The 26,106-nt window shown below is 41.5% G+C and overlaps 1 long non-coding RNA gene across 1 annotated transcript; it reads right to left on the bottom strand.

Moving 5' to 3' along the window:
* Positions 1-3,830: 3,830 nt before the first annotated feature.
* LOC142427975 (uncharacterized) lies at positions 3,831-25,031 on the bottom strand. The gene is made up of 2 exons (XR_012780126.1): positions 24,902-25,031; positions 3,831-4,091 (listed from the first exon to the last, which is right to left on the bottom strand). It is a non-coding gene; the product is annotated as an uncharacterized LOC142427975 (long non-coding RNA).
* Between the last annotated feature and the right edge of the window lie 1,075 nt (positions 25,032-26,106).

The following is a 26,106-nucleotide window of genomic DNA, read 5'->3' as shown; positions in this document are numbered from 1 at the left end:
GGCTGTATCAGAGCATGTACACTGGTACAGATGTCTGTACCAGTTTTCCCTAAGAGGTCTGGACACATGGAATCCAGGACAGATAAGCTCCCCAGGAAGAATAATGGGAGTAGCGATACCATGAGGGTAGGGGGAAGGCAGGGGGAGAAAGGGGAAACTGATCACAATGATCGACATATAACACCTCCCACCCAGGGTGAAAAGCAACAGAAACTTGGGTTAAGGGAGGCAGCCTAAAATAATAATAATCTATAATGTATCAATAGTTCTGAGGGTGGGAAGGTTGGGGGAGGGAGGGCAAAAATGAGGAGCTGATGCCAAGGGTCAGAGTAGAAAGAAAATGTTTTGAAAAGGATGATGGCGACACATATACAGATGTTCTTGACACAATGTTTGGATGGATTGTTATAAGAGCTGTAAGAGCCCCCGATAGCATGATTTAAAAAAAACCCAAACATCAATCCAGAGCTACAAAGATCATCAGTGGGAACATAGGCACAAACTTAAGGGCCCAGTTGCAAGGCATGCACATATTATCAAATATTTTAGAGGAAACACACACAATGGAAGACAAAATAAATGGTTAGTCTTACTTACAATAAGACCCATATGTGCATCAAAACATTCAATAAGAGAACAAAATGTTTTCCACAGACTAGAAAACAATCCTAAGCAAGGACACAATGGCCAACTTAAATCTGAAATCTAGAGAATGCTGTAATACCACAATAAAAAACAAATAACTCAATTATAAAGGCAGCAAAACCCATAGTTAATTAAAAGAGACATTCAAATAGCAAAAGACATGAAAACAATATTCACAAACATTAGTCATAAAGGAGATGCAGATTTTTAAAAAAAGTGATATCATGTCACACTGACAATGATAGCCCAATTAAAAAGAAAAAGAAAACCCAAAAAACCCTACTGGAGATGAAGCAGGGAGATTGGGACTTTCACCCACTGGACTGACGTTTCTGTCCAATGGCTCTGCAAACCTATCTGGTAATGCTACAAGCAAATATTACACACTACAAATAAATGGGATAAGAAATTGCATACCATCCATCAACAAGTTTTGTGGGTTTATATCCTAAAAAAGTAAAATCGCATATCGCAGACAGACCTATGCACTTCCATGCTCATCAGAGCACTGTTCACAGTATCAAGAAATTGGAATAATCCCAAAGACTGTCTTTAGAAGATTGGATAAAGAAACTTTGGTACATACACACAATGGAATACTACACATGTCCAAAACTGCTGGAGAAAACACAAAGCACATTATGACTTAGACCTATAGAAAATTGTAATGAGTGAAACTGGACAATCACAAAAGAACAAATGTTGTATCAGACCACTGTCAGCATAAACAGCAACAGAGCCTGACAACTCTGCTAAGATCATGTAAACATTTAATATGACATCCCAGGCAATGTTGTAACATGATTCTCTAACTATGTACTAGGTATCGCTCTCTCATTTGTTCATCTAAAATTTTAAAAGACTAAGCAAAACAAAATAAGAAAACAACAACAAACATTTCTGTAGTAGAGGATCCACCTCAGTTGGGATATGTTGTCATCTAGCAGGAAATGGAAAGGGGCAAATAGCTTCTGACAGCATCCCAGGGTTACTTCAATGTACTAGAATCTCCGAACTACTCTGTTGAACTTAAAGCTGAAACTTGCTGTTGTGGGAGGCACAGATGACTGATATCCCGAAGTCTTGGGCTTCAGGGTATGATCCAAGATTTTCAAATGGAAAAGCCAAGATCAGAGGAGGGAATGGTATTAGAGGTTCAATTCAGTGGCTATCAGTGTTGAAGTTCTCTTGGTTGTGGACAGCAGAGACTCCAAGCTTCTAGTGAAGTTCTGTTGTTTTTCTTCCTCTCGTGGCTTTGAGGTCACCAGGAAAAAACAGATGCTTACAGATGTTTGTTCCACACTTGTTTTTTTCCGCACTCCCAGGTACATTCCAGGTTTATTATATTTCATGACTGTAAGTTTTGTGTGGAGCTTTGCTAAAGGGAGGGGTGATTAATCTGACCCTCTGACTTCATCATTCTTAAGGAAACATTGTGAACGAGGTCTGAGGTGTCGCCTTACAAACATCCATGTTTATACCCCAGTGGCAATATAGGCCTAGAAGAAATTCCTGACCCTCTGCCAGGATAGATCTTCTTTTTTACCTCATCCATTTCCCCCTCAGTTACTGTAGTTTACCACATATAACCAAAACTTATTGTTTGGAACCTTTAGCTTGTACATCTAGGCATTGATATCTTTTTTTTTTTTTTGGGCATTGATATCTTATGGACAAGAGGGTCTATTTTCTGGGGGAAAAGGTATATGGTATCCTCTGTTCCCCTTGGTGTCTATGTGGTTTAACCAATATAGTAAACTGGCATGATAAGAAATGATATTTTCCCAACTATTATTTGACAGCTAGTTCCCCTGGGACATTCATATCTGCTGCTCAGGTATATTTACAATACAAGACACGCACAATGGCATGTTACTCTGCTAATGACATCCAGCCTAGCCCAGTCCTTCAGCTACAGGAGAGAATACAGCCTCAACAGCCCTAGGATGCCCAGCTCCCCCAATTCACCGGAAAGGCGTGATTGTGCATAAGTCCCACTGGAACTGCTGATCTGAGTGAGCTTCGCTTGTTGCAGTATTAAAAAGGAAAAGAAAATATGGTGAACAAGAGAGAGAAACAATGTGTGATGCTTTCCTCATCAGGATGTCTTTGCGTTTGCATGTTTCCAGTGCAGCTGGTGGGCTCTGGGAGACTTGAGGCAGACTAGGGCACCCCTGGATTCTCCTGCCCAACTTGTGGATCGGCCACCAGTGGTTAGGACACGGATTTCACTGCCAGTTCCCTGTAGGGGCTGAAGTGAGTAACAATTGCTGGTCCTTATGGTGATTCCCTAGCCTACATATACACTGGGAGTAGCTGATTGACAGTCAGAAGTAATGCCAAGAACATACTGCATCTTCAAATGGACAGCCTCAATGTTGGTAACACAACCTTCTATTCCAATAATGGAGACAGGGTAAAGTAAATCTGTAAGCGTCTGGACAGAAACCTCCCTACAGGAAGGTTTGGACTTCAGGGATTGCTGAGGGCTCTCAGCCAGGACTCAGTTCTGGCAGACAGGCTGGAGGGGGGTTAAGAGCTGGCTGCCTGTCAGTGTCTCCATCTTACAGTTTCCCTTGGAGCTTCTCTCGATGTGAGGGTTTGTATCAACCACTGAATTAGAAACTTTGCATTGTAAGGGGAGGAAACAGTCTCCTATTTCCAAAGAGCAGAAGGACACATATGGAGTCAGATACACACAGAGGGCACAAGGAAAACATGGGGGATCTTTCAACCATGATGCAAATCTGTCCCCAGTAAGGGTATTGGGAGGCAAGGGCAGCTGGAATTCCCTAGAAGTTAGCTCAGTCCAGGATGAACCAGCAAGCACATCTCAGTGTCCTCAAGCCATAGTTGGGCATCGGAGCTGTCTTGTGTATTTGAAAAACTCTTGTATCTTAATCCCCTTAACATGTACAGACACTGACAGGGAATCAGGACCAAAGAGGCAATGGGTTTCGGAGGACACATTTGAGGGCCTGGAGCATTGTGCTAGCTTGTGTAGAGTGAGGAGAGGTGCTTTCACTGAGCAAACCTCATCTACTGTTTGCCTTGTGCCGTGATTGCATTGGCCCCACCCCCTCACAAATGTTTACAAATGGCACGTGTCAGATTTCATAGGAGCATATTAATTTAAGTAGGTGTATTTAATTATAATTTAAACATAAATGTAATTCAATAATTAATATAATTTAAATGTCACTTTATTTCCATTTCAACATTCACCTACGCACAATGCTGTGAGCTGAGTCCAAAGGAGAGATCCAGGTGTTGGAACAAATGCTTCCCTCTCGGCCCGGATGCATTCCAGGCCTCCAGCCAGGGCAGCTTGCCAGACCGATGGAAGTGCCTTCCTGAAACAGGGGTCACCATCCATGCATTAAGATTTTCAAACAGGCACGCCATGGGTTCTGGGATGAAACCTTCTCCTCCATGTTATTTCCTAGCTATAAAATCAGACAACAAAACAAAAATAAAGAGTTGTAATTTTAATCTGCAAAGTTTTATACCTGTTTACTGTACAATCATGGCATCCATTTTCGGAGATGGAGGTGACCTGGACTAGTGTGCAGCTCCATTACAGTGTGAACCTTAAATTGTCCCGCCAACCACCAGCAACAGATGTCATGAGCTGCGTGTGCTAGAATGACCAGGTTCAAGTAAAGCCATGCCAGTCTGTGTGTGCAAGCTGAATGAATCTAATGCACTCCCAATGAAAAATATTATCATGTAATTTGCTTGAAATCTTAGATTTTGGTGAACCTCATGAGTATTTTTTGCAAAACTTTTGTTTATTCTCCTTAGCAAAATCTGGTTCAAAAAATCCAAGTGACCACCACCTTGTACTTGGATTTCTGCGTTGTTAAAATACATATTAGTTCAGATATACAGACAATCATTCTGTAACTTAGTGGTGTCAACTGTGAGAATGGAGAAAAATGCTTCTGATGGTGTATATAAATGAGAAAATAATCTAGATGGGAGTTAAAATTTTAAAAATATATATATTTAGGGATAGTGCTACTGAGTTCCTGGTCAATAACATTATATATATGATGTTATACATATATATTCCAAATGAGACGATCTATGAATTTTGGTGATAAATTCAAGGGTGAGATCCCTGAGCAGTTATCAAGGGGTCACACGAAAAGGACAAATAGAGAGGCACACTTTGGTTGGAAATGCTCCCATTTCAGGTGAACCAGAGTCCCCTGGGCAAGGGACATTTAGAACAGTCTGCACTCATTCCTACATTTTGAGAACCTGAATGGACCTCATTTAACCCAGAGTGCTTGTTGGGTCTGAGGCAGGTGTATTTTGGTTCAAGATCTGAAATATCGTTTATGGATCTTATTCTTACTTTGCCCTATCTACTAAACAAGTGTTTCCCACTTCCTGCTCTGAACAATCTCTTTACTCAGATTCATGACCCTTGAAATAGTGCCCACCTTTTCTAGGTGGCAACTTCTTCCCCGAGACACTATGACACATGAATCACTGTACTGACACCGAGACACTATGACACATGAATCACTGTACTGACACCGAGACACTATGACACATGAATCACTGTGCTGACACCGAGACACTATGACACATGAATCACTGTGCTGACACCGAGACACTATGACACATGAATCACTGTACTGACACCGAGACACTATGACACATGAATCACTGTACTGACACCGAGACACTCTGACACATGAATCACTGTGCTGACACCGAGACACTATGACACATGAATCACTGTGCTGACACCGAGACACTATGACACATGAATCACTGTACTGACACCGAGACACTATGACACATGAATCACTGTACTGACACCGAGACACTCTGACACATGAATCACTGTACTGACACCGAGACACTCTGACACATGAATCACTGTACTGACACCGAGACACTATGACACATGAATAACTGTGCTGACACCGAGACACTATGACACATGAATCACTGTGCTGACACCGAGACACTATGACACATGAATCACTGTACTGACACCGAGACACTATGACACATGAATCACTGTACTGACACCGAGACACTATGACACATGAATCACTGTGCTGACACCGAGACACTATGACACATGAATCACTGTGCTGACACCGAGACACTATGACACATGAATCACTGTACTGACACCGAGACACTATGACACATGAATCACTGTACTGACACCGAGACACTATGACACATGAATCACTGTGCTGACACCGAGACACTATGACACATGAATCACTGTGCTGACACCGAGACACTATGACACATGAATCACTGTGCTGACACCGAGACACTATGACACATGAATCACTGTGCTGACACCGAGACACTATGACACATGAATCACTGTGCTGACACCGAGACACTATGACACATGAATCACTGTGCTGACACCGAGACACTATGACACATGAATCACTGTACTGACACCGAGACACTATGCCACATGAATCACTGTACTGACACCGAGACACTATGACACATGAATCACTGTACTGACACCGAGACACTCTGACACATGAATCACTGTACTGACACCGAGACACTATGACACATGAATCACTGTACTGACACTGAGACACTATGACACATGAATCACTGTACTGACACTGAGACACTCTGACACATGAATCACTGTACTGACACTGAGACACTATGACACATGAATCACTGTACTGACACCGAGACACTATGAGACATGAATCACTGTACTGACACTGAGCTTTTCCTTAGGCATCTTGCACTGGGATATAGTGTGTGCGTTGCTTGTAAGATCCGTGGGTTTCTGATGATCGTGGCCCAAGGTGGGGAAATCCCTGGCTGATTAACAGTAGTAGGTGGCCAAAATCTACTAGAGACATCCTGCCAGAGTCGGCAGGTCATAAAATACAGAGACAGAAGTGGAGGGCAACCTCTGGTGCCAGCATCTGGCATGCCGCTTCCTGACCTTAAGAATTTGAACTGAACGGCACCCACCAGCACGTAAACCATTTCAACCACGGTCATGGGTTTCTGTTGGACGTTGCGATAATTTTCAGAGCCCAGAAACATGAGAGGATATAATCAAGGGAGAAGAGGGTGGAAAATAGCCCTGAATGGCTTCCTGGAAGAGTTGAATATTTAAGGCATCATTAATCCCCAACTCCTTGGAATATGTCTGGCATTAATTCTTCTAAAACATATATTCCCACATAGAAAAACTACCAAGGACTTTGAGGAGGTTGATTAAGAGGCATTTTTAGATCCCTTGAGTTAGAAATACCTCAGTCCTTGGGTTTGCACCAGAAAGAATTCACACCGAAGCCTGGTTTGTGATCAAAGTGAATTTTATTTTTATAAAGGATAGAAACCGTTTTCAGGTGTTAGAGTAAATTGAACTAAAGAGAGAGCGAGAGCAGGAGCAAGATAACACGGCACAGCTGCTGCACCGGACCACAACCAGGCTGCTCTGAACCGTGTAGTAGCTGCTGGGAGAGAGCCATGATCTCAACGTTTTTGGCTTTTTCAAGGGAGGCGTGGTCGATGATACTGGTTAACCCCATTGGCTGAATTAAGCTCACCTGGCCTAGATGGCGTCCCACCCAGGTGTACAGGCTTCCTCTCCCAAAGTCCTGAATGTGAGCATGCCCTCTAGCCTTAAGCAGCTTCCAACTTCCTGTAAGAGCAGCGGGAGGCTTTGGCAATGTAGAGGGCCAGCCCTCAGTTCTGCCTCTAGCTACCTCACAGCATCAGGGTCTAAATAAGGAATGGGTTTTGGAGAGTGTGGGGCAATGATGATACTCTGGGGTGGACCTGATGGTTTCAAGGAACTCTGTACTGTCCAGTCCTCGACACACAGGACATATGGGAGCCTCAGTCAGGGCAGGAGCAATGAAGGCTGGAGGGAGAGAATACTGGGCTCAGAAATGCTGGGTTTTCCTTTGACCATTCACACACACCTCTTAGGAAAAATGATCTCTTATTACAGACTAACACACAAATGAGTTCAAAAGAATTACCCTACAATGGACTTAGAAGAAACAAAAAAGCCTCTATTGATAAACACAGGGTTCCCTCCTATGCAAATCCTTCTTCAGGCACTAGGTTGAAATCCCAGCCTTGGGCACTGAAGGCTATCAGTTCTCTTTGGACAGGGCTGTGGGTCCCTTGGGAAAGCACAGCTGTGGTCTAAAGATGCCATTGCTGTGTGTTCTCCTGTGCCTGATGACAGTTCCCCAAGGTGAGGGTCTCAGAGATCAGTGTGGAGTCTATGGGGATGGTTGTGACTGCAAGTGACGGACGGATTCCAATTATCTTTATTTATAGGCATCCTGCCCCTGGTGCAGCTTCAGGAGTCGGGTCCAGGATTGGTGGAACCCTCCGAGAAACTGTCCCTCACCTGCACTGTCTCTGGTTTCTCCATCACCAGCATTGGTTATGACTGGAACTGGATCTGCCAGACCTCAGTGGATGGGATACAGAGATTATGATGGTGATACAGATTATAACCCGTCCTTCCAAAGCCAACTCTCTATCACCAGAGACACATCGAAGAATCAGTTTTCTCTGCAGCTGAGCTCCGTGACTGCTGAGGACACAGCTGTGTATTACTGTGCAAGGATCACAGTGAGGGGAAGTCAGTGTGAGCCCAGACACAAACCTCCCCTGCAGGGGAGACATTGGGCAGCGGGGGGCTCACAGGTCCCACAGGACACACACACCCAGCCCTAGACAGGCACATGTGAATGACAGGGAAGATTTCCTGTTGAAATTAGGGCTTCCTCTCTTACATCTTAGCATCTCCAGGGACAGTTTTCCTCCTCCCACCCCACCCCCAGAGTTTCTCCTCACTGCAGGCTTGAATGGAGGAAAAAATATTAAAGTGACTCTGAAACTTCATACTCTTCCTGGATGACCCATTTTTCTTCTCGGCAAACAGATTACCATGGTCGTTCTCATCCTCTCTGTTACTCAAAATCTGTAGACAATGAAATACAGGCATGTACACATTCATGAGTGCAGAGCACGATTTCAATTGCTCTGAGCTCACTGATCTATTACAGCCCCTGTTTAGGACTCTGGAGGGCTCTCTGACATGCTCCCTGTGCACTGTGGGTAGTAACTGACTAAAAATCTCTAAGTCTGAGAAAATAATTGAGGTGACTTTGGGGGTTAAACATGTGACATATCCTTCGTGATGCTTTCTCCCCACTGTGTCCCTTGATGCAGAAACAAGTGTTCCAGGCCCAGAGGGGAACAGCTGAACAGGAATGAGCTGTCTGGTTTGAGGACTCCTTTGTAAGATTACTCATTGAAGTCCCAAGGAAGGGAACACATGTTGGAAAGAAAACTTTAATTTCCAAAAGATAGAAAATGTATCACAAGAGGAGGACATTGCAGGCTCATATCGCAGAATGTTTTTAGAACTGAGAATAGCGTGACTTCTCACGTATTTTGAACCTGTGATAAGGGGAACTGGTTTCTAGAGAAAGTACATCCTGTTTGGTAGAGTGTCCGCAAAACAGAGGAAAACGCTCAGTTAGAAGCACAGACACAGTGGCTGCAAACATGGTCTCAAACTTAAGAGCAAGTGAGGATGGTTCAGGACTTGGAAGTTTACGTATTTCCTGTGAGACATTATGAGTAAAAGTGACTCAGAAACACCCAACAACATCTTTGATGGCGTGAGGTACAGAATATTGAGATTAATTTTGGTCAGCTAAGTGTAATTACCTAATATAATCACATATTATACCATTTTTAAATTTTAAAAATGTTAAAATTATTTAACATTTAAAATTCAATACATATAACATTCCTAATTAAGTTACAGCTACATGCTTTTCAATTAGAAAAACAATGTGTAATAAATAAGTAGTAAATACATATGCAAATAAAGGTTATTTACAACACCACTATCCCTGATGGCATAGTGGATTTCACATTGGGATGCTAAGTGCTAGGTCAGCAGTTCAGAATCACCAGCCACTCCAAGGGAGACAGATGAGGCTCGAAAAAAGATTCACAAGATTGTAAATTATAGTCCAAATAATAATTGTAATCCAAATCCAGAGGAGGAAATAGTATCAGAGCTTAATTGTGAGATTCTGGCATGCAGAAGGCCACGGAGGACAGTGGAAGTTCAAAATCCATGTGCAGGATCTCCACAGGGAATACACCTCCTGTGATTCCCTCTCACCGTAACTGAGGGATGGAAGAAGGTGGTGATCAGAGAGTATTGGAGAGATGACTGTAGGAGATCAAAATGACACATCTGACTTGGATGATTAGCAACTTGTCATTCATTTGATCTCCCCTTTGATATACTTTGTGCTGAATCTGGGTTTTAACATTTTATGGGTTTATTTTTAAACATTTAGGGGGTTTATTTCTGCTATGTTTGTCATTGTTGGTAGCGTTTTTGATTCTCATATATTTTTATATGTTTCTTAGTTTATGAAGCACAGGGTGGGTGACTCTACAGAGTCAATAACTAGAATAAGGGTAATGGGAGCTTCAGCAAGAGAGGTGGGGGAGGTAACAGAAAGGAGTTCAAGAAGGAAGAACATGTTTTCTGATTGTACAACACTGCTTCATATGATTTAACTATAGATGGGAAGATGTCTGGATTAGGTCCTAATAAAAGGGTTTTTGTTTGAAAGAAATAACATTTTAAAACATAGTAGCTGTGGAACAAATGTTTTAAAGCATTTTCATTTTGAATAATCTCAAAATTCATTTTAATAAAATAATATTGCAAATTAAATAAGAAATCTAACATTGATATAATGTTATCTACTTAATAATAAAATTTGCCAATTTCTCAATTAAAAAAAAGTTTTACGGTGCGTAAAACTCTAAGGAGCAGATCTACTCTGCTCTAGACAGTCACTATGAGTCAGAATTCACTTGGTGCCAGTGAGTTATGTTGTGTTTCCAATTTGAATCTTATTTTGGTTGCTTATGTCCATTAGTCTGTTTTCTGTATTTGGTTGAATCATATTTAATACGATTGTCAGGAATTGATCTTTTTTTCCCATTACCTTGGTCTCCATAGAATCGCCTACATTGTGTTTTAGGTTAATGATGCCATCTTTTTCTGTCGCATCACTGATGGTATTATTTATAATATCTTTATTAACGTGTTAATGGTTTTCCTTTTAAATATATTTTTTGTCTGTGCTTCAATTTACAAGGTAGCTTAGTGAAAATAACCTTATTCTTCCTTCCATCTGTATTTTTCCCTTCTTTTGTAGTGTAAGGACGACTTAACAGTGTATTTCTGTTAAACCAATGCCTGAGGTCACCAGCAAAAGCACAGCTTACACACAGGCATTGGATGCAACAGTTGTTTGCTCACACAGAGAAGAGACCGGAGCAGCTCATCATCAGGAGTGGGCTCCAGTCCCCACAGCCAGTGGTTTCACTCAGCGGCCAGGGCTGCAGTTGAACAACAGTGTTCCCTCCTCACCAGCAAAGATAGAGAAGTAGGGTTGTGCTAGGAGGTGGAATCTCCTGGAAGGCAGTGAGATGGTTTTGTTGTTGCGGTTTTGTATATTCCGTGTAATGTGAATAACAGTCAGGTTGGGGAATGCTAGCATGTGTTCAGAAGAAGGTAGAAGAGGTATGCTGTAGGACGCCAGCTCATAAAGAGTGTATTTGGATCCAGAAGCCTTGGGAAAGGCAGTCAGAGAGCAAGGTCATCACATTCGAGGAGCCAGACTGACACATTTGGTCCTAAGACCTAAGCACACCTGGGTCTGTTATGGACTCTGGGGAAGGACAGCAGACTGCACTTGAACTGCCTGCTTCCTCAATTTCCGATTCTTACTGGGGTTTATCTCAGATGTATATTGGCATTGGGGGTAACATTATTGAATTTTTGCTTTGTTTTTCTGTTTTACATTAGATGAAACGTGGAATTTATGAACATATAGACATAGCTAAGACAATAAGGGATTCTGGGGCCTGTAGTAGGGGGTGGCGGGGATAAAAGGGAACTGATGCCAAGGAGTTCAAGAAGGAAGAGAGTGTTTTGAAACTGATTTTGGTAACAATTATACAATACTGTTTGATGCACTTGAACTACAATTTGATAAGATTATTAGCCCCAAATAAAATGGTTTTAGAGGAAAACTAAGAAAATAACTAAAATATTAAATACTATTCCATTACTAACAAGTTTTAATTTCATATTTCTGGCTTATATAACAATCTTCTATAGTTCAATATTTTCACTAGTTTTTTGAAGTGTTGTTCCCGTAAGACTTTCCATCAGTTTCTGATTATGAAGGAAAAAGTTATCTTTCATTTTTAACTTATTTTTTCTCATGGTACATGTACAGGCAATCAAATAATATTTTCAACATTCTTCTCATGCATAACTAAGTGGCATTAGATTGTCATTATGCTCAACAATTGCCAAAAACTGTAAAATTTCCTATCACACACATCACAGAAACCCATAAAAAAGAATTCTGACTTGACAATTTCCTCCTTAACATGTAATAAATAACTTTATTACTTTCTTGCTTCAATTATTTAAATAGAAGCCTGCTTTAAGGGCCTTTCTCTTCCTGTGGAAAGACTGAAAGCTAAACTCTGCTCCGTACCTCTCTTGTCTTTCAGGCAAATCTCTCTCTTAATCAGTATTTTATTGTGGAATGCATCTCAATATCGTATCTGTATAAATATCTGTGTCTATAGATCATACTTCCTTCCGCTGTACCGAATTCAGATTGTCTGCAAGTTGTAGCACTCTCTACCTCCAAAGCTGTTCACAGTGAGGGAGGGTCAGTGTGAGTCCACACATAAAACTAACCTCAGGGAGAAAGCGGACCTGCAGGGATGTTAAGAGCCACCAGCTTTGGGCCAAGAGAAGAAAGAAGTGAGGGCAGGAGCATGGATGAGGGACTGCAGTGCCGGGTCAGCTAGAACTGCTGTGCTGACCACTATGGTAACTCTACGGCCCAGGGCAGGAAACCTGCGGAGACAGTGCCAGGTAACACTCCTGACCAATAGCGTGAAAGCTTAGGGCCAGAAAAAATGTTGCTGTGTGACCCACAGAAGTTGGAGGACAGTGTGAGGCCAGGGAACACCTCTCCTGTAAGTGATGGGATGCTGTCAGCAGGGCGCTCTCTGAATACACTGAGCCCAACACCCACCCGGTACTAATTCATGGAAGAAAATGGAATTTCTTTTTATTTTTGTGGTTTCTTTTAGTCTCACAAATGACCCTGATGTTAGGAAACCTTTTCATTCCAACTCTAAATAGAGAACATAACATTGAAGTACCTTTTACTTCTTTCCAAATACTGTGAAATAAAACAGGGGAAAGAATTTGGGATGACATACACTTGTTTCCCTGTGTGTTCAGATGGATGAAAGATTCAGGTGGCCCCAGTCTTGATTCCAAACATGAGGATAGAGATGGTCTTTAATTTCAATAGATCATTTGGGTACTTTCGACGGGAATGCACATAAAGTTACATTGAACTTGAAATATGCACAGATGTGCATATGGTTGGTAGAGTGAAGACCTCATAGGACTGTGTTCTCCCAAGGACTCCACCAGCATCACGTTTCTCATCTGAGTGCCAGAGCTCTGGGCTCCATTTGGCCCTGTCCACCTTTACATACAAGTGCACCTCCCACATGCAAATACCAGCCCCGTGAAACCGCAGCGCGCACGTACTGAAAGTCCTATTCCTTTTCACCCGGAGAGCATTTTCTGGGTGTGACGAGTCTTATCCACAAGAACACGAATTGTGGGTGGGCTTCCTTTTCTGGTGGTGACTCCGGGAGGTAAGTGCTTCAGGCACTCCTACATGAAGTCTAGGGTGGCAGCATCGCAGCCCAGGACTCTGTTTCTCTTCATCCCCAGGTGTCCTGGCCCAGGTGCAGCTACAAGAGTCAGGCTCTGGACTGGTGAAGCCCTCACAGACCCTGTCTCTCACCTGTGCTGTCTCTGGATTCTCTTTAACCAGCTATGCTGTGCACTAGATCTGCCAGGCTCCAGGAATGGGACTGGAGAGGTTTGGTGTAATAGATACTGATGGGGGCACAAAGTATAATCCAGCTCTCCAATCCCGAGTCAGCATCACCAGGGACACCTCCAAGGGCAAAGCTTATTTAAAACTGAGCTCCGTGCATCCTGAGGACACAGCCCTGTATTACTGTGCCAGACACACAGAGATGGGAATTTGGTGTGAACCCAAACACAAAACTTAGTACATCAAGTCATGGTTTTAGGAGACGTGAAAGAGATGTCAGCGATGTTTTCCTCTCAAAAGCTGTAGTTTCCCCACCTTGTCAGCACCTCTCTAGGGACCACCAAGCACAGACTCTAGGGAACCTTCATGTATCTGAACTTGCCTTCTTCTCATTGGAATGGGCTTTGTCGATTTGGCCATTTATTGAAAGGCAGACTTCAAAGTAATAGTTATCAGTTCAATCTGTTGACAATTCAGGGAAATAACTAGTCCTGTTTTTTTGTCAGTTAGAAATATTATTTAAAAAAACCCAAACTGACTGCCATCAAGTTGTTAATTTATAGTGACGCCCATGTGGGTTTCTGAGATTCTAACTGCTTATCGGAGAAGAAAGCCCTCTCTATCTTGTTTGGAGTGGGCACTGGTATGCAGATCTCAGCCCAACACATAACCACTATGTCACTAATGTGAGTAAAAAAATATTAATGCAGGAAAAATTTCTCAAGTGAGCTCCAAATTTTCTCCAAGCCATCAGGTGGATGTTCAGTGTTTTCATTCCAGTGAACACTCACAAGTGTAGGTTGATGTAATAAATTTAACTTAGAATGATCTAAATAATACTGAATATGTTGAATTGTTATTGAGTTGGCTTCAACTCGCAGAGATCCCAGGTACAACAGGAATAAATACTGCCCGGAAGTGCACTGTGCTCACAGTGATTCCTCCGTTTGGACTCACCATAGCAGACTTTGTGACAATCCAGCTCCTGGAAAGACTCTCTTTTTCACCGACTCTAATTTACCAAGCACAAGACGATTCTCCGGGTTGTGGTGCTCCTACCGACATGTTCAAATGAGGGAGATAACGTCTGACTTGAATGCTTCCAAGAAGCCAGATGTGCTATTTCCAAGACAGACCTGTTTGTCCTTCAGGCAGCCCACAATACAGTTAATATTATTCTCTAACACCATAACCCAAGTGCATCAATTCTTTTGATATTTCTGGTAGGGTATTTGACCTTTCTTAGAGTCACTCTTAGTTATCCCAATTGTGGCAGCTGTTTCTGACACTACAGATACTGTCCAGGGTTGCTACAGAAAACACACAATATATAGAACAGCATACTCTACGTATGCAACAATGAATACTCAAGGAGCAAAAAATAGCAGTAGCACTGACGTTGAAGAAATCTACATGGTGTCTTAACACTGGACAATATGAACAGGAATGTTCATCTTTAGAATATTAAGTTGATGCATGTAAGTTATGCTCAGGAGAACCTGGACCAAAAAAGTATGTGGCACAATGATTAAATGCTCAACTTTGAGCCAAAAGGTTGGCAGTTCAAAACCATTCAGTGACTCCCTTGGTTAAAGACCTGCTAACTTTCTGCCATCAGTATTTCAGAAAAGAAAATCCTATTCAGACAGTTCTTCTCTTTCATGTTAAACTTCTTTACGAGTCTCTAACAACCATCCTGCGCCCATGTAACTTTGGATGCTTAAAGCTCTATAAATATGTAGACATATGCTACCAATAATTACCCAAGACACAGTGAACTTCAATGTAAGAGCAATGATAAAGACAGTGTATTCTGTTACATATTTCCCTTTGTTAGGTGTGTTTTCCTGCATAAAACACATACGATTTCCCAAGCACTGTTATTTAGCCTGGGAAGAATGTTGTGTATTTTGATTTCTTTTTTGTTAAGTGCCACAGTCAGTTCCTATTCTCAATGCCTCTCTCAGCATCATAATTGCAATGGATATTTTGAGCTCATTGAAACAGCCACTGTGTCAATCTATATCACGGGCCTTGGTCTTCATTGATCTCCTACTTTATCATGGTTGATATCTTTTTGAAGTGACAGGAATAAAAACTTTCCATGAAACAAGGTCTCACCATCCTTGATTCTAAAGCACTCACTGGCTGTACTCCCTTCAAAACAGACCTGTTTATCTTATTACCAGTCTGCCCCACAGTACTTTCATCATTCTTTTACAACACCATAAGTCAAAGGCCATCATTTTTTCTATGGCCTTCCTTTTCACAGTCGAGTTCATATCTATATAATAATATTGAAAATATTATGACTTGGCTTCTAAAAGTGACAGTTAAGAAACCTTGCCCTATGGGCCTGTTGGTGCAGAGACAGGGCTATGGTGGTGCTGTGGGATCAGATGTGGTTGCTCACCACAAGGCCAGGGATTCAAACCAGACAAGGGGTCCTCCTGAGTAAGATGAACTTGTCTATTCCTGTAAATAATTATAGGCAGAGAAAGCCTAGCGAGCAGTCCTAACCAGTCTGATAGGATTACTATGAGTCAGAAAAGATGCACTCACAGTGGGTGTGGTTTTGGTGGAAGAGATTGTTCATTTCCGTGCATAAGCAAATGTGGCGAAGAAAGCTGATGGTGCCCGGCTATCAAAAGAGATAGTGTCTGGGGTCCTAAAGGCTTGAAGGTGAACAAGCAGCCATCTAGCTCAGAAGCAAAAAAGCCCACATGGAAGAAGCACACCAGCCAGTGCGATCACGAGGTGCCCAAGGGACCAGGTATAAGGCATCATGCAAAAAAAATATATATGTATGTGTGTGTACATCTATATATATGTATATATATATATATACCATATTGAATGAAGGGGGAAGTGCAGAGTGGAGACCCAAGGCCCAAGTGTCGGCCACTGGAGATCCCCTCATAGAGGAGTTTAGGAGAAGAGATGGGTCAGTCAGGGTGCGAGGTAGTACCGATGAAGAACACAGCTTTCCCCCAGATACTGGATGCTTCCTCCCCACAACTACCATGATCTGAATTCTACCTTGCAGGGCTGGATAGGGCAGAGGTTGTACACTGGTACATATGAGGGCTAGAGGCACAGGGAATCCAGGGTGGATGATACCTTCAGGACCAAGGGTGTGAGGGGCGATGCTGGGAGAGTGTAGGGTGAGTGGGTTGGAAAGGGGGAACTGATTACAGGGATGCATATGTGACCTCCTCCCTGGGAGAGGGACGGCAGAGAAGGGGGGGAAGGGAGACTCCGGATAGAGCAAGATATGACAAAACAACGATGTATAAATTACCAAGGGCACATGAGGGGGGGGGGAGCGGGGAGGGAGGGGAAAAAAAAGAGGACCTAATGCAAAGGGCTTAAGTGGAGAGTAAATGCTTTGAGAATGATTGGGGCAGGGAATGTATGGATGTGCTTTATACAATTGATGTATGTATATGTATGGATTGTGATAAGAGTTGTATGAGTCCCTAATAAAATGTAAAAAAAGAAAAGGAAAAAAAAAAGAAAAGAAAATGATTAGGGCAAAGAATGTACAGATGTGCTTTATACAATTGATGTATGTATATGTATGGACTGTGATAAGAGTTGTATGAACCCCTAATAAAACGTTAAAAAAAAAAGAACTGTGTATTTCTGGTTTCAAGGAAGCCATGTGAAGTCCAAAGTGATGGAAGAGTCAACTTTTCATGTTGTCGATAACCAGTTTCACAAATATCCCATGAGATCTTGAAGCCAAGGTGATGTGACACTTGGATACACCACAGGGGATCAATGTAGTCTCCAGAATGCTTCTTGTAGTCTTATCCTCTTGTAACTTTGGTTCTGCTTCCTTATTTCTGCCTGTCTGGATCAGCCTATTAATATGTTGGTCTCAAGTTCCCAATTGTCAGAAAGTATATTTAACGATAAAGTATATTTAACGATCTAAGTGACCAACAAAACTCCCTTCACTGATCCCTCTGAGTACAACTGTGCTGGTAGGACACATTCAACGTGTACTTAACCAGCCTTTGTGAAGGCAGGCTGTCTAGGACGTTGCTTCATAGTCTCAGCCTAGAATTGTGTACTATCACTTTGTAGACAACAACCGGAAATATAGTAGGGACAGAAAATGGATTGAGAATAGTGGCAAGTGAATCCATCATTGAACTAATGAAAATTAGGAAATAAAATTTTCCACATTTAGTTCATGCAAAGGGATTCTCTCCTTTGTGAAATCTCTGATGTGCTTAAGACACCACTTCTGGCTGAAAGCTTTACTGCATTCATCACATGAAAGGTTTTCCTCCGGTATGAATTCATAGATGAGTTTTGAGATGTGCTTTCTGAATGAAGCCTTTGTCCCATTCACTACATATATGGGATTTCTCTCTCTCCAGGATGAGTTCGTGATGAACAATGAGCGCATTCTTCCTGAGAAACGCTTTTCCACGTTCACCACATACATGGGGTTTCTCTGGAGTATGAGTTTGCTGATGCTCAGTTAGCTCACTGTACCAGATAAAGGCGTTTTTCCACATTCACCACATACATAGGGATTAGCTCCTGTGTAAACTCATAGATGAATTTTGAGACCTCCTTTCCGAATGAAGCTTTTGCCAGATTCACTAACGTACATGAGGTTTCTCTCCAGGAAGAATTCCCTGAAGAACACTGAGGTCCTTCTTCCTGATAAAAACTTTGCCACTTTCACCACATACATGGGGTTTCTCTCTGGTGAGTTTCCTGATGAACAGGGAGCATGTACTTCCTGAGAAAACCTTTTCCACATTCATCACATACATGGGTTTCTCTCCAATATGAGTTCGTAGATGATAAGTGAGAGCAGTCTTTCCAATAAAGGCTTTTCCACATTCACCACATACATGGGGTTTCTCTCCAGTATGAGTTCGCTGATGATAAGTGAGAGCGATTTTCTGAATAAAGGCTTTTCCACATTCACCACATACATGGGGTTTCTCTCCAGTATGAGTTTGCTGATGAATAGTGAATGAAGTCTTCCTGGTAAACCCTTTGCCACATTTATCACATATATGGGGTTTCTCTCCAGTATGAGTTTGCTGAAGATAAGTGAGAGTGATTTTCTGAATAAAGACTTTTCCACATTCACCACATACATGGGGTTTCTCCCCACTATGACTTTGCTGATGAACAGTGAGAGCAGTTTTCCAAAAAAAGGCTTTGCCACATTCATCACATGCACGGGGTTTCTCTCCAGTATGAGTTCGTAGATGAGTTTTCAGATTTACTTTATGAGTGAAGCCTTTGCCACATTCACCACATATATGGGGTTTCTCTCTAGTATGAGCTCTCTGATGAACGGTGAGAAAAGACTTCCTGGTAGAGGCTTTTCCATATTCACGACATACATGGGGTTTCTCTCCAGTATGAGTTTGCTGATGAACAGTGAGAGCATTCTTCCTGATAAAGGTTTTGCCACATTCATTACATATATTGGGTTTATCCCCAGTATGAGTTCGTAGATGAGTTTTGAGTTGTATTTTCTGAATGAAGCCTTTGCCACATTCACCACATACATGGGGTTTTCCTTCAGTATGAGTTTGCTGATGAACAGTGAGATCACTCTTCATGGTGAAGTCCTTCCCACATTCACTGCATACGTAGGGCATCCCTGCCACATGAGTTTCACAACATCCCTTGAGGTATGATTTACTGTGATAAGTTTTGCTACAATCCAAGCATTTATAAAGCTTTTGTCATTCGTGAGATTTTTGATAATGTTCATTGAGTTGGAACACATTATTGTATTTTTGCCACACTGACAGGTCTTATCTAGTATATGAATGAGCTGGCATTCATAGAGCAAAGACTCCTCAATGAAGGTCGTCCCACATTTATCACCAGTGTGTGGTTTCTCAATTTGATCAGATTCCTGATGCTGTGACTTTGAGATCCTGGATTGTTCACTCTCAGAGAATTTCATTTCAGTACAAAATTGCTCTTGCTCAGTGTGGAGGAAATTGTCCTCATCTTCCTTGAGCACAACTGACTTCTGTGTTTTGTTGCTTCTGTTCTGATTTAATTTCAGAATGATTAAATCTGATTTTACTATTTTTCCATGTAATCCAAACAACTCATACGTTTCCTTTGGAAGAAAATAATTTCTGTGCTGATAAACAGTACTTTCCAATGTATTAAATGTATACTATTGTTCCATTCTGTCCATGTATCTTTCACATTGCATGTGTTCAAGCAAATGGTCGGCATCTTTCTGGATTTCTATAAAAGAACAGAACATTGATTCTTTTCAAAATCTTGACTTACAATGGACTCCTTAAAATATGCATCGATACGAAGTAGATCTTTAGTGACAACCCTCTTATATGAATATAAATAAAACACTATGCTTAATGTTTATTGGTCATTGGAAGAAATACAAGCGTGTAAATAATCCAAATGGTAAAAATAGCTATTGTAGAACTCTGGTTGGATATGAAAGGATGAGTGAACACAGATTTGGCATTTGCTTAAAGAGGTATATGAAAATGTACAACAAATGTAATAGAAGGAAGACATTGAGAACAATAGACCACAGGTCGGATAAGGCTTGCTAATTCCAGCTGGTAGGGGTTACATGTATTCTATTCATCAAGCTTTACTGAAAGACAACTGAGTACTACATAAAGTTGGAAATGTGAAAATTGCAGAAGTTCTACTTGGGGGAAAAGCATTTTTAGAAGTATATATGAAAGGTATTGTGGTACAGAAACATATGCTTTATGTTTATAGAGCCTATATTCTAGCTTACACCACTCATCTTTCAGTGTTGTCCTGCGGTGGCTTGCATGTTACTGTGATGGCAAAAGCAATGCCACCAGTATTTCAAATAATAGAAGCAGGATCAGCCATGGTAGATAGGTCTTAGTGGAATCTGCAGAAACAAGGACTGGGAAGAAGACCTGGGGATCTACTTCTGGAACATGAACACCTTAGGTTTAATGACAAGGAAATAACACTGATGAAGTACCAAATCCTCAAAGTAAAGTCAACAGTAATGACGTGAACGGAGGAAAACTTGACTGAAAATGAGAAAAAATAGCTGCACACATATTCTAAGAATGTGGAGATGGAATATATGAAGTATTATCAACAAAAATCTGCAAGTTTTCAAAACACAATGGAATGTTTAAAAATCGATTGTGTATGATTATTAAACTTAAATAGACTGGTATTGTCTACTTATAATTACATAATCACGTGGTTTAAAAGGCTAAGAATGACAAATGAAAGAAGCCTGGCATCGTATCCATCATCAAACAGTACATGGTAATATCTTCGCTAAAGAATAATTCTGTCAGTGGAAGGTTAATATTCATATGCCTGCAAGTAAGACCAGTTATAAGTGTTATTTAGATTGGTACACCAACTGTTTAAGCAAACGTAAACCGTGGGGAATCCAGCCCCACACTCAAATGGGCCCTTAGGAATAGTGTGTGCAATTAAGGAAGATAAAGCAGACAGCAAAACGGGGAAGAGTGGCCTCATCTCCAATCCCAGAATAAGACAGCGAGGTCATTTAACAGTGAGTTTATATAGTAGCGAGCCATGCAAACCTTCAGAAGGCACGGACACAACAGAACAGAATAGTGTGAACGTGGGAATATCCTGCATTCTTTTAGAACACTTCATGGTAAGTATTAGGCTGTGGGAAACTGAGGACCTAGAAGAGAGGACACAGCCTAATTGCTTATTCTCAGAATTAAAGAAGATTGCAAGGCCAGGCATTTGGGTGGAGGGAGGAATTCACACTTGTATATTGGAGAAGAATCCAAGTCACATTCTCCTAATTAAAAATTATCCTCACAATATCCTCTCATTATAGTGTTACCTTAATGATACCTCATACAAGCACATGGCTTATTACTATCTGCCAGCAATTTTAACTACAAGAGCAGACATGTTGTTTTTGTTCTCCCCACTGAGGAGAGAGTTACTTCAATTCACCTGCCCTCACAACTGGTTTTCAGTTGCTCACCCAATTATTTCAGGGACCCCCAGGGTAAAAGTCCTACCTACCTTGTTAGGTAGGTAGGTGTCTGTGTGTGTGTGTGTGTGTGTGTGTGTGTGTGTGTGTGTGTGCTGGGGGAGGAGCGGAGGGGTGGGGGAGGGAGATTGCAAGCCCTGAGACTGTATAAATTGGTGAAAGAATATAAAGCCTTTTTATTTCTGCCCTTCAATTATACAACCCTCCCATAGGATCCATCCAGAGGGCATTTAAGAGACAAAGGGATACTTGACTCCTTGAGTGATAGCAACAAAGGGAACCTGATTGCTTTTTAAGCTAGGCATCTTTTAGTTGAGTAGCAAGAAGTGAGGCGCCTGTAGAAGCTGTATACTAACATCTTACTGGAGGGCAGTTGTGGAGAAAATTCTATCTGGAAATTGTGCATTTCAGCTCTAGCTTTATCCTTGGGACTTGTGGAGGTTTTCTTCTAACACTAGTACTGGTCTTCCAAGCCCTGAAGTCAGGAGTAAAGAGATAAGGCTGCTTTCATCCAGGTTCTCTTTTCCACAATAAAGAAATTGAGGGTGGGGAAGGGAGGGGATAAAGGAGAGCAGATAGAAAGGAAGTCAAGAGGAAAATGTTTTGAAACTGTGGTAGCAATTGTACAGTGATTGAACTATGAAATGTTATATCTGTAAGAGCTCCCCCAAAAAAGATTAAACATATATATTGAAAATTTCACATGACTTTTATAGTCTGATATTGATCAATCATACAATCATGTACACTGATGAACGTAACATTTGGGGAAGTTGTCAGTAGGTGGAAAATGTGACCTCCATGACAGAAATGATATGCAAGTTTAGCAATAAAAATGTGAGATGAATGATGAATTCATACCAAATTTCTTATTAAACAACAGAAATGGAAACTATACATATGGATATTTCTGAATGGAACACATGAAAATCAAATCAACCACATCCCTAGAAAGAAATGGTGGAGAAGCTCATTAGTCAAAACATGTCCAGGGGTTAACTGTGGAACAGACCATCAATTGCTCAAATCAAAGTAGAAGCTAACCAAAATACCTAGATCACAGAGCTGAGAGACTATGTAAAGAATAAACTGGAGTAATAAAAGACTGATGACTGAAGACTAATGACTGAGACCAGATGAGTTCTGGGATGACACAAAAGAAATCATACATTTAGAAATCAAAAGGATACTTCAAAGGCAAAAAAGAAAAGAGAACGATATTGATTATTCTATGCATTGTTTGAATTACAGTAAAAAATTCTGTTGGAATGTCCTGCAAAAATGTTCTTTAGAAGCAGCAAAGGTCATCTTTTGGGTTGAGGACCTGTTAAGAAGGGGTGGGCCTAAAGAAGGCACACTGCATAGTAAAGAATATAAAGCAGACATACGCTTAAGGAAAAATCAAAGAATACAGGATGTTAAAAATGCCCTTTCCACTTACAAAGTTATTGGAGGAACAGGCAACTTAAAAAAAAAATCTTACATGACGCAGGCGGCCATGGTGCAATTCAAGCACAGGTGAGCCAATCTGGCCCGGCCCCTGGACCCCTAACCCTCAGTCCTGTGCTCATCTCCCTCCTGCCACAGGAACAATTAGAACGTGCCAGAAGTTCCTGATTCAGGTACAACGAAGACAGCTGTTGGGATTGCTGCGGAACTGCACTGACAGAGGAGCATGGAAGCCATCCTGAAATCCTCTCCAGGAAGCTGTTGGAAGAGCCAGACAGGAGCTTTCTGACAGTGGCAGTGAGGAGCCTGCGGTGGCCCCCAGTGAGCCTGTGCTTCCCAGTCCCAGGCAGACTCCGGGTCTGCCTCAGCAGCGCGCTCAGCTTTCCAGAGGCAGCATCTTCGGCCACAGCTCCAAACTGACTGAAGGGAAACAAATCCAAGTCATCTTCGTCAGGTTGTATGCAGCCCGTCTGGGAAAAGCAGCCCTGCTGTTTTAGGCAGTTTTGTACTTAGCTGTCTGACAGGTCTGGTTTCTGAAGCGTTTTGCATCCTGTGATCAAAGTCCATTGTGCCTGCACTCCCAACCCGTCCCCTCCTTCCTCCCATGTGTATGCGCGTGTGCACACATTGGAAAGCGGCCTGTGTGATACTAGATGAAGTGTGAACAATTGGATTTCACTTTGAAAGTCTCTTGGGTGGGTCCTAAGCAGAGCAGGTCACTTAGAATTAAAGTATTTGTACTTTTCTAAGAAAAACAAAACAAAATCTTACAGGTAGAAAAAAATTGAAGGTGGGGTACAAAATTATATGCTAAGCTGATAACAGTTTCTTGCTAGGAAGGTGACTTTAGATACCTGAAAATAACCGAAGTCATAAATGTGTTTCACCAAAAGGAGCAAACTATGGAGAAACATGTCTGTTAAAGAATTCCAACAGACAAGGCAATTTGACCCTCTCTAAAAGAAAATAGAAAGAACTTATTTCACCAGAATGAAGAAAACTTTAAAGGAACAAGAGAACAAATGAGAGAATGGGCACCAAAATCTTTAGAGAAACTCAAAGGTGGGGAGCTAAGAAAGCACAAAGGAGGCCCATTTATGGTTCGAGTTGAACATCCAAGATGGTGCTCCATCTGTTTGGAGAGAGGTTTGCAAGATGGATATTCATAATAAGAGAGAAGCATATAAGAGAGGGAAAGTTTTGAGAATCTTAAATAAAGAAAATTATGGAAGCAAACATACAATAGTATAAATCAAATAAATGGAAATTTAATCTCATTTAGAGCTACAGGGGTACTTTTCTCAACTGCTAGGAAAAGTGAGTGCTCACATTCAAAGAAGCACAGACTTTTATGCATTTTCCAACATCTATCATGGATGTGAGGCCTTCTGCCTGTTGAATCAATACCCCAGCCTATTACCCTTAAGGTATTTTGACTATACACCTGATAAAATTCCACTATAGCTTGTTTCTAATACCGACCACAGTTCTCCTTGTTACAATTGAGAGAAAGATTCTGGGGTGACAACTAGATAACCTGTTCATGAGAAATTACACAATCTTAGACACACCAAAATTAACCTAAAGTTTGTAAAGCCTGCAGAATGTTGTATTTCTAGGAAAATAATGTTCAAAGGAACAAAGTGTTCTCTCAAGGGCAGAAGACCCAACCCACTAACTTAAGACCAGAGGATGCAATGAGAATCTACCTCTTTGAGAACACCACAGACACTGCAAAAATTTTAACACATAAGACAGGAAACGCCAATGACGAGGCCAATGACTTGAGAATTCTCCTCACCAATGGAAACCAGGTTGTGATAGTTCTCCAACATCACATCCTGATATAGGGTCTTCTGAGCAGGGTTCAGGAGCTGCCATTCCTCCCAGGTGAACTTTACAGCCACATCGTTGAATGTCAGTGATTCCTGTAGAAAGAGGAGTCGATTTAATGGCGTATTTTATACTTGAAGATTTTTAAAATATATCTTACAGTAAAGAAAGCAAAACAGTAATAAAAACTATTGTGACAGTGCATTCCATAATGTGTGGAAAACTGAGGACTTGGTAGAAAGTATTTGACCTTATTTCTACATTCGCAATTATGGGGACAGAACACGAGCCCTATTTCCAGAAAGGTCCCCACTGTTCTAAGAAATGTTTTCAAATACACATTCATATAGCTCTCCATTAAGGAGCAGTGTTAAAGGAATTACCATAGTAGAAGAACAGTTTCCGTGCCTGGCTAGTTCATTATGCCTGAAGGTTATCTGTAGATCAGAGAAATCAGGTTCTATAGCTAAGCCACCATAAATGTCACAAATACCTGGGAAGGGCTCAGGGTGGGATTGAAATCAACTAGCACTAGGTCAACAGGGTGACTCACCATCCTGCTTATTATGTTACCCGCTGATGATAGTACCCACTGACTATGTATGCGCTAACTGCATGACGTGCACGCCTATGGAAAGATCTGTAAACTCCAGTACATATACCCATTGGAAAATACATTCACTTTCTCAGTCCTGACATAGGTTGAGGAGCCCCGTGCCACACTGGTCTGTCTTTAATATTTGCCACAATTGCAATGTCGCTCCTGAGGATCACTGTTCGAGTGTAGCGGACTCCCGTGCTCTATAATAATGCACCCACTCATAACATTAGAACTTTGAGGTCCAGTGAAACTATCTGAATGAGCTAGAAATAGCCAAAATTTATACTTCCACAAAGTAGATAAACACCTGTTTATTATCAAATGGAATTAGGACTTCTAGCAGTATCAGTGTCAACAATTATCAGTAAGAGTTCAGATGGGGGAGGTCAAACATACCTCAACTCTCCACATTTTTGTTAACTCTTAATCAAGTCATTCCTCCCACAGCACTCTATGTCTCATTGATAATCTGTTGCTACGGTCACACAAAACTCAACAGATTAAAGTGGTCTATTAATGAACAAGGTAAAACTCGGGTTCAGGAACAAAAAGATATAACTGAGAACCAAGAT

The sequence above is a fragment of the Tenrec ecaudatus genome, chromosome 15 (genome assembly GCF_050624435.1).
Source record: "Tenrec ecaudatus isolate mTenEca1 chromosome 15, mTenEca1.hap1, whole genome shotgun sequence".
NCBI lineage: Eukaryota > Metazoa > Chordata > Mammalia > Afrosoricida > Tenrecidae > Tenrec > Tenrec ecaudatus.
The sequence above is the reverse complement of the archived record's forward strand: the minus strand, read 5'-3'. Positions and strand labels throughout refer to the sequence as shown.